The sequence below is a fragment of the Ambystoma mexicanum genome, chromosome 1q (genome assembly GCF_040938575.1).
Source record: "Ambystoma mexicanum isolate Mex_15411 chromosome 1q, UKY_AmexF1_1, whole genome shotgun sequence".
In the NCBI taxonomy this organism is placed as follows: Eukaryota; Metazoa; Chordata; class Amphibia; order Caudata; family Ambystomatidae; genus Ambystoma; species Ambystoma mexicanum.
In genome coordinates this window covers 1,377,401,902-1,377,414,678 of record NC_090922.1, presented here as the reverse complement: position 1 = coordinate 1,377,414,678, position 12,777 = coordinate 1,377,401,902, and positions in this window count along the sequence as shown.

Sequence of the window (12,777 nt, the reverse complement as noted above, 5' to 3'; positions counted from 1 at the left end):
GTTCTCAAAACCTCAGCAGTGTAGTTTAAGAGATTCTCTTCACTGTAGCTTTCCATATTTGACATCATTTTCAGTTATTAGACTATAGTGGTGTTTAGCATTGTGGTTAGTAGACCCAAGGTAATAGCAGCACTCTAAGTGTAATCACTATACTTAAATATCCTCACAGCTGTACACCAGTGTTAGGCAGAATCCTATGCAGTGCCCTTAGGAACCACTGCGCAGAGTTAAGACTACAAGTGGTAATACAAGTTCCCCTTTGGTACAAGCCTGTACTACACAGAAAGAGTGGTAGCAGTAACTGAGCAGTCAGACTTATCTCAAGAGAAAATGAGCAGTAGTAGAGATTACACAAAAGACTACAATTAATTTGGCTCAAGCAAACATTGACTCAAGATTTCTGGTTAAAAAATGTAAGTACATTTATTTTTAAACCATCTGTTCACAAAACACTTCACTTCTAGTAAAATAAAAACACACTTCAAATACACTACAACCAATTCCCCTTGTGCAGAACAACTCAAGGTAAGTACCTTATGATTTGACAGACTGGTGTTATGAAACAAAAGACGTTACCGGGAATACATATGTGATCACAGTAATGACAGTTCGGTCTTACTAAAGATACACATATCCGTGGGAAGAAATGTTACCGGGGTAAAAACATACATAGCACCTGAGTTACCACAAGAGAGCTGGGGGCAAAAATCATAGGCAATACATTTGTCAAGGCAGACAGAAGCAGAGAACACTTTCTAACCCAAAGATAAAAGTCAATAGGCCTGCGCCAGTGTTAGGTGGAACAGGGGTCCTGTTGTCGAGGATCACACAGTCAGATAGTTCACGATTCAAGGTTACCAGGAGTACTTAGGTATTGTCAGAAGAGGAGGCAAAAGTTATAAGAGGGAAGGAAGAAAAGGACAAGCTGTCATGCATGCTGGACGCTACGCTCGAAGAACAGCTAGACCGTTCTACTCCAAATGGAGGTCATTCGATACGTTACCAGGAAAACGACGTTTGCACTTTTCACGTCGCTAACTTCACGTGACTTTTGCTTCGTCACGTGAACTACGGTATTACGTATTTAAGCAGCGCAGAAACTTCACTCGCTGCTTCTGATCGAATCTATTGGCGTTGTGTAGCTGAACCTCTGATCTGCATCCTGGCATATTTCTACAGCTACTTTTGGGCCTTCAATAGCGTGTGTTCCGCCACACGCAGATTCCTGGAGCTATTCCTTCGCGTGATAATTCACACGCGTTCTCTGTCTTCAAGCGTGGCTGGTCCGGACTGCGGGAATCCTGCCCGCGTTTACATCCACACGTACACTCTGTCTTCATACGCGGCTGGCCCGGACTGCGTAATCCTGCCCGCGTGTAATTCCACACGCGCACGCTGTCTCTAAACGCGGCTGTTCCGGACTGCGGGAACACCGCCCGCGTGTTATTCCACACGCGCTCTCTGTCTTCAAGTGCGGCTGGCCAAGGCTGCGTGAATCCTGCCCGCGTGTAAACTCCACACGCGCTCTCTGTCTTCAAGTGCGGCTGGCCAAGGCTGCGTGAATCCTGTCCGCGTGTAAAATCCACACGCGCTCTGTGTCTTCAAGTGCGGCTGGCCAAGGCTGCGTGAATCCTGCCCGCGTGTAAAATCCACACGCGCTCTCTGTCTTCAAGTGCGGCTGGCCAAGGCTGCGTGAATCCTGCCCGCGTGTAAAATCCACACGCGCTCTCTGTCTTCAAGTGCGGCTGGCCAAGGCTGCGTGAATCCTGCCCGCGTGTAAAATCCACACGCGCTCTCTGTCTTCATACGCGGCTGGCCCGGACTGCGTAAATCCTGCCCGCGTGTAAATCCACACGCGCACGTTGTCTTCACACGCGGCTGGCCCAGACTGCGCGAATCCTGCCCGCGTGTAAAATCCACACGCGCACGTTGTCTTCAAACGTTATTTCTTCGCGGCTGTTTATAACCGCGTGTACTTCTAACTCCTGCATCTGTGGAATTAACAGAAGGATTGATCCCTATAGTGGGAAGGAAGCCTTTCAAGGATTATTGGAAGGTGACATTGAACTGAACTTTGGACGCTATCCTGTGGTGAATTCAACCCGTATCTAGCGTGAGCCTCGTTCCGTTCGGGATAAGTCTCCCTTACTAATTTTCCCTTCCTTGTCGTTTGTTCTTCATTCAAATCCATCAAGAGACTTCTGGATTATTCTACCCAAATCTAAAGGTCAGTGTGAACATCCCTGTCATTATCTAATTCATCATACTCAGGTTGGAGCAGTTATTCATGATACTTTAATTTGTCCTAGGCTGGCTTTCTATACCTTACCCACGCCCTTTCCAGTGATCCATCGCTCTGCCTGTTTTATCAGCCAGAGGGTTGTATCATTTGGAAAGTCTTCAATTGACTTCACGACTATCAAATCGTGTGAACAGGGATCCGGAAGACCCTACCTCCTGTATCCTTTTGAGTATTGTATCCTTTTCAGTTAATACTTTGGTACATTCTGACACAAGCCTTTAATGAGGAGAAAAGGGTTCACCCTGGTTCCTCAAAGTCAGACACAGTACCTTATTCCTTGAAGAAGCTGGTGCCACGGAAGTTGTTCCTGGTAGTTTCCTGCAGACTCGTGGTTCCTGGAGCTTCAGTCATGGTGACAAGAAGGAGGACATCTGGAGCGAACTGCACTACCGAGGGATCAGGCCAGCAGCAGCGACCGTGAATAAAAGGTGCACTCCTTTAAAACAAGAGAGGCTCTTCAGATGGCTATCCAGACCACTACAGCAGGGTGCAGCGATTTCGACCACGAAGGGGATCCTCTGGCTGGTTGATCCCACCAGGCTCAAGGGAAGAAGACTCCGGACTGGATCTTCTCTGGTCAATGAAGGGTAGATAGCTCAGAACTACAGCAGTGCTTCACCACGACTCGGGGTTGCAGCAGCCGTCTTCTTCTCCACTTCTCTTCGGGTTCCTTGCAGTTCCAGTGGCAACTCTGACTTCCAGCCCAAGAGTCTTGCCTTTAATGCAAAAATCCCCCATTCACACAGCCTGGCTGTCAATCACCCAGGAGGGGGGGTTGTCCGGCCTGGACAACCACCTCAGCCAATCATGACAAAGTGTGACTTGGGTCTCCATGGAGACCCTGTGCAGGGGGTGACCACACCCCTCCCTCACATTTAGCCCACCTATACACCAAGGCGCCAAAAGGAGGGCTTCTCTGCATAAGCCTGCCAAAAGACGGTGACCGAAGAAGGCAAACCTGGTTTGCCGCGCAAAGTAAAACACAAGAAGGACTTTAACAAAAAGAAATGATGACTAAACACAACCGGAGCTGAAATAAAAAGTATTTGGGCAAGCGGGTTTAATTTCGAGGCTACCACAATAGCCTGGAACAATACCATATTTATATAATATAATCGTGGTAGAAAGCTTAGGGTAGATACCACTGCCACCAGCCAAGTCTAAATGTTAAAAGAGCAAAACAAAGCTCAGAGAGGCACAGAAAAAAGTGGTAGGAGTTAACCCTTTCCAATACTCCATGTAAGATGGGGTGTACTGAGTATGTAGTTTTAAAGTGACTACATAAAGTTAATGGCAACTTTACATGTTTCTGGGGGACAGTAGTCAGTTCCAGAAAAATTGAGTCAGTGGGAAGTCTAAAAGACAACCCTGTGTTACTGCATTGAAGGTGCTGTGTAACACACAAAAAAGGTGCTCATGGAGTGGTGTGCTCCAGAGCCCAAAATCACACAAACAGTAAAAATACACATGGCAAAACACAGGTAAGAGTGGGAAAAAAGGCTCACACTCTTACTAGGTAGAAAAATAAACTCCAGATATCCAGCAAAGCTGCTGGGGGACGCACTAGGTGAGGGAAATCAGCCATAGAAGGAGAATTCTCCCTAACAACTGGACACAATTGTTTTTATTGGGATTTTCGTGATTAGGACTTTTCTCCTGATGAATGTTCTCCGAGTAATTCTCTATGAACTGAAACGAATGTCGAGATAAGCCTCTGTATTGGTACAGAGACACAATTTGTTTTATCTGACAATAACAAGAAAATGATACACTGTCTGAAATGTGTTGAGTGTATCCACGCCTTCTCTGTGGACAATTAACATTGATTGTAATTTATGATTCCCTATGTTTTATGTGTCTAAATATATTGTTTTTGTTAAAATTTGATAATTTGGTGATTTAATAAAATTTTAATAGTCTCAATTTTTAATTAAAAAATGTACAAATTGATTCAAGAGGGCTTTTTCATTTACTGTTTACCTTCTGTGTAGTGCAACTTGTGCTTTGAGCTCTGTCTCACATATATATTGATAACCTTTCTTGGTAACTTTGGTAACCTTTTTCCTCCTCAACAGGGATAAGCAAGGACCAGCATGTTCAAAACTCTCTGTTATTTAGGGATAACTATAAACTAAATGTAATTAGTTCTAGGAATTCCGCATTATGCTTTCTTGATAGACTGATAATTATATTGTTTTGTGTGACACTGGTCGTTGTTGTCGGAGTGTATGAAGGTATGTATGTTTTGTGGGGTAGCCATTTAAAGGGTGGGATGGGCAGTTACATATAAAGGAAAATAATGCTAGTACAAATATATAAAAGGGGTTGGGCTTTGACGCCATTTCTTACATTCAGCATTCAGAGTCGTCTAATAGCTGGTACACTGATATGCGTACTACGGGAAAGAATTTGATGAATGAAACTGTTACATGTGTGCACTCATCCAGCATGTGTCAAGGGGTCCTAAGGTTTTAGTTCCACGTCCAGTCCCATTTATAGATGCACAATGCCTGGTACACCTTGCAATATATAGGATAGAGGAAACATTACAGGCACACAGCGTGCAGTTGAGCATCAATCTAGACCCAGCGCTATGCCATGGCAGTAAAACATACAGCAAGTGTCTAAAAGCACCATATTTATTCTTGGGAGGTCACTCACATGTCAACAACAAATGGCATGGGACACAGTGACATGCCAGGCAGATGGACTGATCAAGTAAAGAAAAGAAATAATAGCCCAAGTAGAGACTATGTGTGCACACATATGGTCCTTCTACATCACAAGGCTGACATGGATTGCAACAATCGAGAAGCCAGTGCGAATAAATAGAGACATGGACTATGAACTTTATTTTAGCAATGAAGGAACAGTTCCTGTTGACGCAAACACACAGTGCAACCACACTCTTGTGTTCCCTGATATGATGAAAGGTACTGCAGCTGTGATGGATTACTGTTGGGTTTTTGCCCGACAAGCCTACTTGCACCTTCCATCATCCTGGAGGGGCAAATGTTCACTGGCCACACTGCACTCAGTACTACTACTAGTATTCCCGAAGAACACCTGAAGGGAAAAGAAATGCGTGTCAAGGCGCCAACAGCCACTCCAGCACCTAAAGATGCAGAGAGAGACTTACAGATCACACAACAATTTTGTATGCTACCAGAAAAAGAACAATTTCAACAGTTGAAAAGAAAGAAGATATCACACTGTGGGCTTCATTACAGGTTTGCTGGTCCATTAACTATGGTACTGGTAAGCTTGCCGGTACCGTAGTTACCTGACCAGCAAGATGCAAGTTCTGCTTGCGGGTGCCTTCCCGCCTGCCAGGTCTGACCTGCTGGCATACCAGCACCCGCGAGCAGAGCATATCGGATGCACTGACACCATTCACAAATGGTGCCAGTACATCCAATCTCTCCATTCCCATTGAGCCCTATGGGGCTCAAATTGGAATGGGGAGCAATGCATTCCGGTGCCTGGCAATGGGGAAATACAGGGTCTGCCAGGGTTGTAATGGCCCTGTAGTTCCCCATTGCCAGGTGCCGGAAAGATTTGCAAGTTTGGCGGCAGCCTGCCGATTTTACCCGCAAGGCTACTGCCAAATTTGTAATGTGGCCTTATCTGAAAAGAATCATTGCTCAGAGGAATACCTGATGAGTATCAAATGTTTAGCTCAGCAGATACTTTCTTTTAATCTGTTTTTGCTCCTGGGTTACAAGCAGCTGCTAAAAACAAGTGGGTTCAGATCATCTGATGGAAACTAGTCCAGCTCACCAATAATAAAGAAAATTGGTTCAAGGGCATCAAAGTAGAGCTCTGTGCGTTGAGACTCATGATGATGTAGAACCACTATATACTGGATCTGTTAACAGCATTAGAAGGAGGAGTGTGTAAAAAGTTGGGGAGCAGATGCTGCACTTTTGTACCCCCGAAGGATGCTGAAAATGGGTCACTATCCCACATCATTCAGGCAGTGCACAATCTAGGTGTTCAAATGAATAAAAAAAGGTGGAGTACACAACACGGATTGGCTATCGCTTGACTTTGATTAGGTCCTATCATGGATGGGGCAGCAGTAAAATTTTTGGTGCCTGTTATCATGTTCTTCTTGATTCTCTTCTGCACGTGCCAATTGGGCCTCCAATGTTGTGTTAATGTAGTACGAAGTAGTGCAAAGCTGATGGTATCAATTGGGGGTTCTAATGCACCTTGCACCAGCAAATCTCAAACTGATACTTTTGGGATAGTACATATGTTGGGTGGGGATTAGTTAATTACTGTAGAAGTAACAAAAGGGGGGAATATTGGGAAGGAACCAGGGTCCTCCCGAACCACCAAGCGCTTTAGAGTTAGGCCAGACCTCTTTAAGGTGGTATGATGGACTATGGGGGAGGGGCACTGGGAAGGCTCTCTCATGCAAAAATAATCGCATACACAGAAATAGCCAAGCACTGAAGAAGGTAGTTACTGTCTAAATATAAGGCACAATTAACTATAAGCTGGATAGATTTGTAATGTCAGATCCAATGAATTTTAAAATCTTAGCTAGTAATGTAGATGAGTCAAACTCCCCCTCCTTGGTACAAGTAATATGGCATTTGGGATTCAAAATAGACCGCAGGCTTAGTGTGCATTGTTCATCACCATAGCCAGCAAAAACTGACTCACCAGGTGTCCACTGTCCATCAAGGGTCCATGCACGTTAAAAATAGGACTAGCATGTTTTATATGGCAACGATCATTTAGAAATAATAATTATAAGTCTAAACTGTGGAGGATAACAATGTTTAGTTTTTTCTTGGGCTAGGCCTCAAGGTTTGCAAAAGTCTGCAGAGCTGCAGTGTGTTTTGCATAGCAAAATGTAGAACAGCATGCTCGGAAAAAACCACTGACAATGAAGAAAGAACGCTTTGGTGCATCCCTATTATGGGAAAAGGACTGATTGGGATGAAGTCATGATCCAGCTCTAGTGACATCACCATGGCAAGCTAGGCATATATAAACCCCTGCTTGAGACCACTCTGGCAGGGAAGGAACGGGGTCAGAGACAGTAGAAGACCGTTTAGGCAGCAGAGTCCTTTGCTACCATCCTCATTTTGTAAAATTAAACTTGTTATCCGTACATGATCGCATTTTTGCCTTATTTCCTTAGAGGGGTGTACTCATTCTGTTGTGACCATAATTAGGGACACCCTTACAGTGTACTAGCAGGAGGCTGCATGTGGTTTGTGGTGGAGGTCAGTGGGAGTGGTTGGTGGTGTGAGGACGTGCAGGGACTGCCTGGGTGTTGTGGTGGGGGTCAGAGAGTTGCGAGATAGGGGTTTACTAGCAGGAAGCTACCTGGGTTTTTTGCAGAGGTCAGTGAGGCTGGTGGGTGTTGTCAGGTCTTGAGGTGGGTACCTAGGGGTTGTGGTAGAGGTCAGGGTGTTAAGGGGAAGAGGTTCTAACAGAAAGGAGCTGTTTGGGTCTGTGGCATAGGTCAGGGTGTTGAGGGGAAGAGGGTGTAGTGGCAGGAAACTGCCTAGTTGTTGTAGCTGGGGTCAGTGGGGTGTGGCGAGGAGGAGGTTGTACTGGCAGGTGGCTGCCTGGGTATTGTGATGTAAGTCAGTGGGGGTGGTGGGTGCTGTGAGGTCTTGATGGTGCTGCCTGGGGTTGTGGCGGAGTTCAGGCAGATGTAGGGAGTGGGGTGTACTGGCCAGGGGATGCCTAGGTGTTGGGGCAGAGGTCATTGGGGCTGGTGGGTGGCATCAGTACTTGTGGGGGCTGCTATGACTTAGGGGTGTAGGACAGTAGTTGAGGTGCCCTGAAACTAAAGGTCACAGCCGCAGTTTCACCAGTGTGCTGCCTTGAGTTATGTGGGGATGGCATGCAGTTTTGCTGGGGTGATGTCTAGAGTTACAGGGGGTGGCATGCAGTTTTGACAGGGTGCTGCTGTGAGTTACGGGTTGATGGTCTGCAGTTTGGCTGGAGTGCTGCCTTGAGTTAAAGGGAGGTATGCTTGTTAGAATCACCCTAGTCATTGCTGATAGCAGTGAATAGAAAATAAACACAGATATCTTGAGAGAGAGTTAGAATCATCATTGTTGTTTGTAGTAGTATGCGAGTAACAGTGATATATATATATAGTTTTGCATTTATTTCAGCGCACACATCCCAGAGGCATCTAGGTGCTATTTACAGTAATTACATAGTAGATAAGAGAAGTGCAAGAGCACAAGAGTACACACAATGGTTACTGACATAATAAGTGTGTGTGTGTGTGTGTGTGTGTGTGTATATATATATATATATATATATATATATATAGGATACATTACTCACCGTAATCGTATTTCTGATGCTTGTATCTGCTTAGATTCACATGCTGTGCATAGGCTGATATCTAGTGGAAGCTACGGAGCATTACAGTTTGTTTTTCGAAACTCGAAAAAGGGCGTCGACACAGGGCGTACCAGTAATACTATCCCTAGTGTGACGTCCACTGTACCCATGATCCCTCACGCGTCTAGGACCCTCAGATTGTATTTTTTCTGACATGAGGTAGCATGAGGAGTAGCGTGAGTACAGATAATCCAAGCAGATAGATAGAAAGGTAATACTAAAAGCATCCATGCGCCTTCTCTCAGAGGGGAGGAAGGGTGGGTCGCATGTGAATCTAAGCAGATACAAGCATCAGAAATACGATTACGGTGAGTAATGTATACCTTCTGAGGCTCGTGGAATCTGCTTAGATCACATGCTGTGCATAGATTAGCGAGCAGTACCTGAAGAAGGAGGTGGGATGTGAGAAGTGTCATGAGCAAATAAATGTCTTAGAACCCACTTGTGTGTCTGTCTTGGAATGAGTGTCAATGCAGTAGTGCTGAGTAAAAGTGTGAATAGAGCTCCAAGTAGCTGCTTTGCAAATGGTGTCAAGGGGTACATTTGCAATGAAAGCCAGAGTGGCCCCAATGCCTCTTGTAGAGTGGGCCCTAGGTGTGAAAGGCAGAGTTTTTTCAGAAAGTGAGTAACACAGCTGGATACAGTTAATAATCGACTTAGAGATGGCACCTTTTGAGACGCGATCCCCCTCTCTGCCTGTAGCTACAGAGACAAACAGCTGATCTGTTTTCCTTAGCGGTCTGGTCTTGTTTAAATAGTAGAGCACTGCCCTACGCACATCTAGTGTGTGTAGTTTCACCTCAGCCGAGCTTTGTAGGTCTTGGAAGAAAGCCGGAAGCTCGATGGACTGGTTCACATGGAATTTTGAAATAAACTTAGGTGAGAACCTAGGGTGTGTACGTAAAACCAGTTTATCTTTATGGACAGTAAAGAAGGGATCTTGCACTGACAGAGCATGAATTTCACTGACTCTTCTTATAGATGTAATTGCTACTAAGAAGGCCATTTTGTAAGTCAGGTGTTTGAGACTGCTTTTGTGCATGGGCTCGAATGGGGGGCCCATGAGCTTAGATAGCACCACGTTAAGGTCCCATCCTGGTGGTGGGTTTGAAATAGGAGGATGAAGTCTCTTTACTCCTTCCATGAAGTCTTTAACTACTGGTACTTTCCACCACAACACCTTGTTATGTGAGGTGGTGTATGCTGACAGTGCTGCCAGGTGTACCTTCAGTAAGTTAAAAACCAGTCCTGCATCCAGCAGGTGGAGCATGTATGTAACAATAGTGGAAGGAGTGCAATCAACTGGGTTGATTTGTTTATTCTGGCACCAGATAACAAATCCCTTCCATTTGTCAAAGTAGCAGTGCCGCGTGTTAGGTTTCCTAGATTCCTTTAGGATGTCCATACACCTCTGTGGTAAATTGAGATGTCCGAACTCCATGACCTTAGGAGCCATGCTGCCAGGTTCATTGAGTTGGGTTGAGGATGCACTGTTTGACCTTGGTGCTGGGACAGTAGGTTGTACCAGCCCGGAAGTTTGATGGGTTCGCACACCGCCAATCTGCGTAAGTGTGGGAACCACGGTTGTCTTGCCCACATGGGAGCAACTAGGACGAGCGTCATCGATTCTCTGTTCATCTTGTTGACCACCTTTCTGATTAGAGGAGTTGGTGGAAAAGCGTACGCAAACATCCCTGACCAGTTCATCCACAGGGCGTTCCCCTGGCAGTCTGGTTGGGGGAACATGGATGCACATCCTGGGCATTGTCTGTTTTCGCTTGTGGCAAATATGTCTATAGTGGGGAAACCCTACTGAGAGAAGATATCTTCTACGACTTCTCTGTGTAGATACCATTCGTGTTCCTCTGGGAGGAGGTCTCTGCTCAGAGCATCCGCTAGGGAATTGAGATCCCCTGGAATATGTTGCGATGACAGGAAGATGTTCCATCTGAGTGCCCATATCCAGATTTTCTGGGCAAGCTTGGACAGATTTGGCGACCGAGTCCCTCCTTGCTTGTTCAGGTAGAACATGGCTATAGTGCTGTCCGCCCGGATTTGCACTGACAGATTTAACAGGTAGGGCTCGAACGCTTGAAGTTCTCTGAATACTGCCAGTAGCTCTAACAGGTTGATGTGATTCTTGGCCACTGAGTGCGACCAGAGACCCTGAGCTATGTGGTGGAGATGGTGAGCTCCCCACCCCGTCAGGCATGCATCGGTTGTGACTACCGCCTGTATCTCGGGATCGTAAAAAGGTTTCCCCTTGGACAGATTCTCGCTTGTCCACCAGTGAAGGCTTTGTACAAGTGTTCGCGAAATGACCACTAGATCGTCCCACTGGCCACTTGCCTGAGACTACTGTTTCGCCAACCATTCCTGCATGGGACGCATGTGCAGGCGCGCGTGGGGGACCAGGTAAATACATGACGCCATCATGCTCAGCAAACGCATTGCTTTGCGTACCGTTATCTGGCGACCGGACTGATATTGCGGAATTTGCACAGTATATTCCGAATTCTTTCCTCGGAAGGAAAGGTCAACCCCTCTTGAGTGTCTAGGATAGTTTTTCTCGTTTATGAGAAGCCCAATTCGAAGAGGAGGTCGATAGTCCTTTGAATGTTTGCTCTGCAAATTACTGGGGTCTCCCCCGTGATGAGCCAGTCGTCCAGGTAAGGGTACACCAGGATTGCCTCCCTGCGTAGGTGTGCTGCCACCACCGCCAGTACCTTGGTGAATACCCTTGAAGCCGAAGCTATCCCGAAGGGCAGTACCTTGACCTGGTAGTGCTGACTGTCCACCTTGAAGCGCAAGTACTTTCTGTGCGCTGGGAACATGGAAATATGAAAATAGGCATCTTTCATGTCCAATGTTGCCATGTCATCCCCCGTTTTTAGGAGGGGGGTTACCTCCTGGAGAGTAGTCATGCAAAACTTTTGGGGCTTGACATACTTGTTTGCAGGCCGTAAATCCAATACTGGGTGCATTGTCAAATCTTTTTTCGGCACAAGGAAGTAAGTTGAATAAATACCCTTGTTTACTTGGTGTCCCGGGACGAGTTCTATTGTGTCCTTTGCTAGCAGATTGACGATCTCCTCAAGGAGGATCTTCTGGTGGTCCAAGGAATGTATTTTTTGTCATGGAGGATGGTTTCTGGGATGCTCTAACAGTTCTATGCAGTACCCTGCGGATACTGTGGACAGCACCCATCTGTCTGATGTGATCCCTTCCCAAGCTTGGGTGAAGTTGGAAATGTGTCCCCCTACTGGGGTTGCGTGAGAAGGGTCCCTGAACGGAGCATCACTGTTTTGGTGGAGGCGTGCCGCCTCCTCTACTGGGGCTGCCTCTACCTTTTCCACGTCCTCTTTTATTACCCCTGCCGTAACCCTGGGTAGACTGTTGGTTATTATTGCTCCACGGTGTACCCTGCCCCTGGGAATAGTTAGATCCTCTCTGGGAATTTTGGCCATGTGGGCGACCAAAATTGCCATTCCGTCTTTGATTAGGGGGTTTATTGGTTAGTTGGCCTAGGGATTTGAGTGTTTCATACTCGTCCTTGGCATTTTTCAGCGCGTCCTTGACCGCCTTACCGAACAACAGATCCGGCTCCATCGGTTCATCTAACAATGATGCTAGGGTTTCAGCTTTGAATCCAGACTGCCGTAAACTAGCGTGTCTCTAGATAACAGTTCCTTCTGCTATCAATCTGCTGGCGTTATCCGCGGCATCAAAGGTTGCTTTTAAAATGCAACCGGACACGGCTCTTCCCTCCGCCAAAACTCGTGCCAACTGGCTCTTTAAGGGTTCTGGGGCGGAGTCTATGAGTGCTGCGACTTCTTCCCACTGATGGCAGTTGTAGCTGGCCAACAGGTTGGTGGAGTTAGCAATCCTTGCTTGGTAGGCGGAAGTGGAGGCTACTTTCCTGCCCAAACCATACAGTTTCTTGCTCTCCATGTCGGGAGGAGCTTCGGACGATGACAATGGCGTTCCAGCCCTCTTACGGGTGTTTGTAACAACCAGGGAGTCTGGCTTCAGATGCCCCCTTATATACAGTGGGTCTGATTGGGCTGCCCTGAAAAGTTTCTCAATCC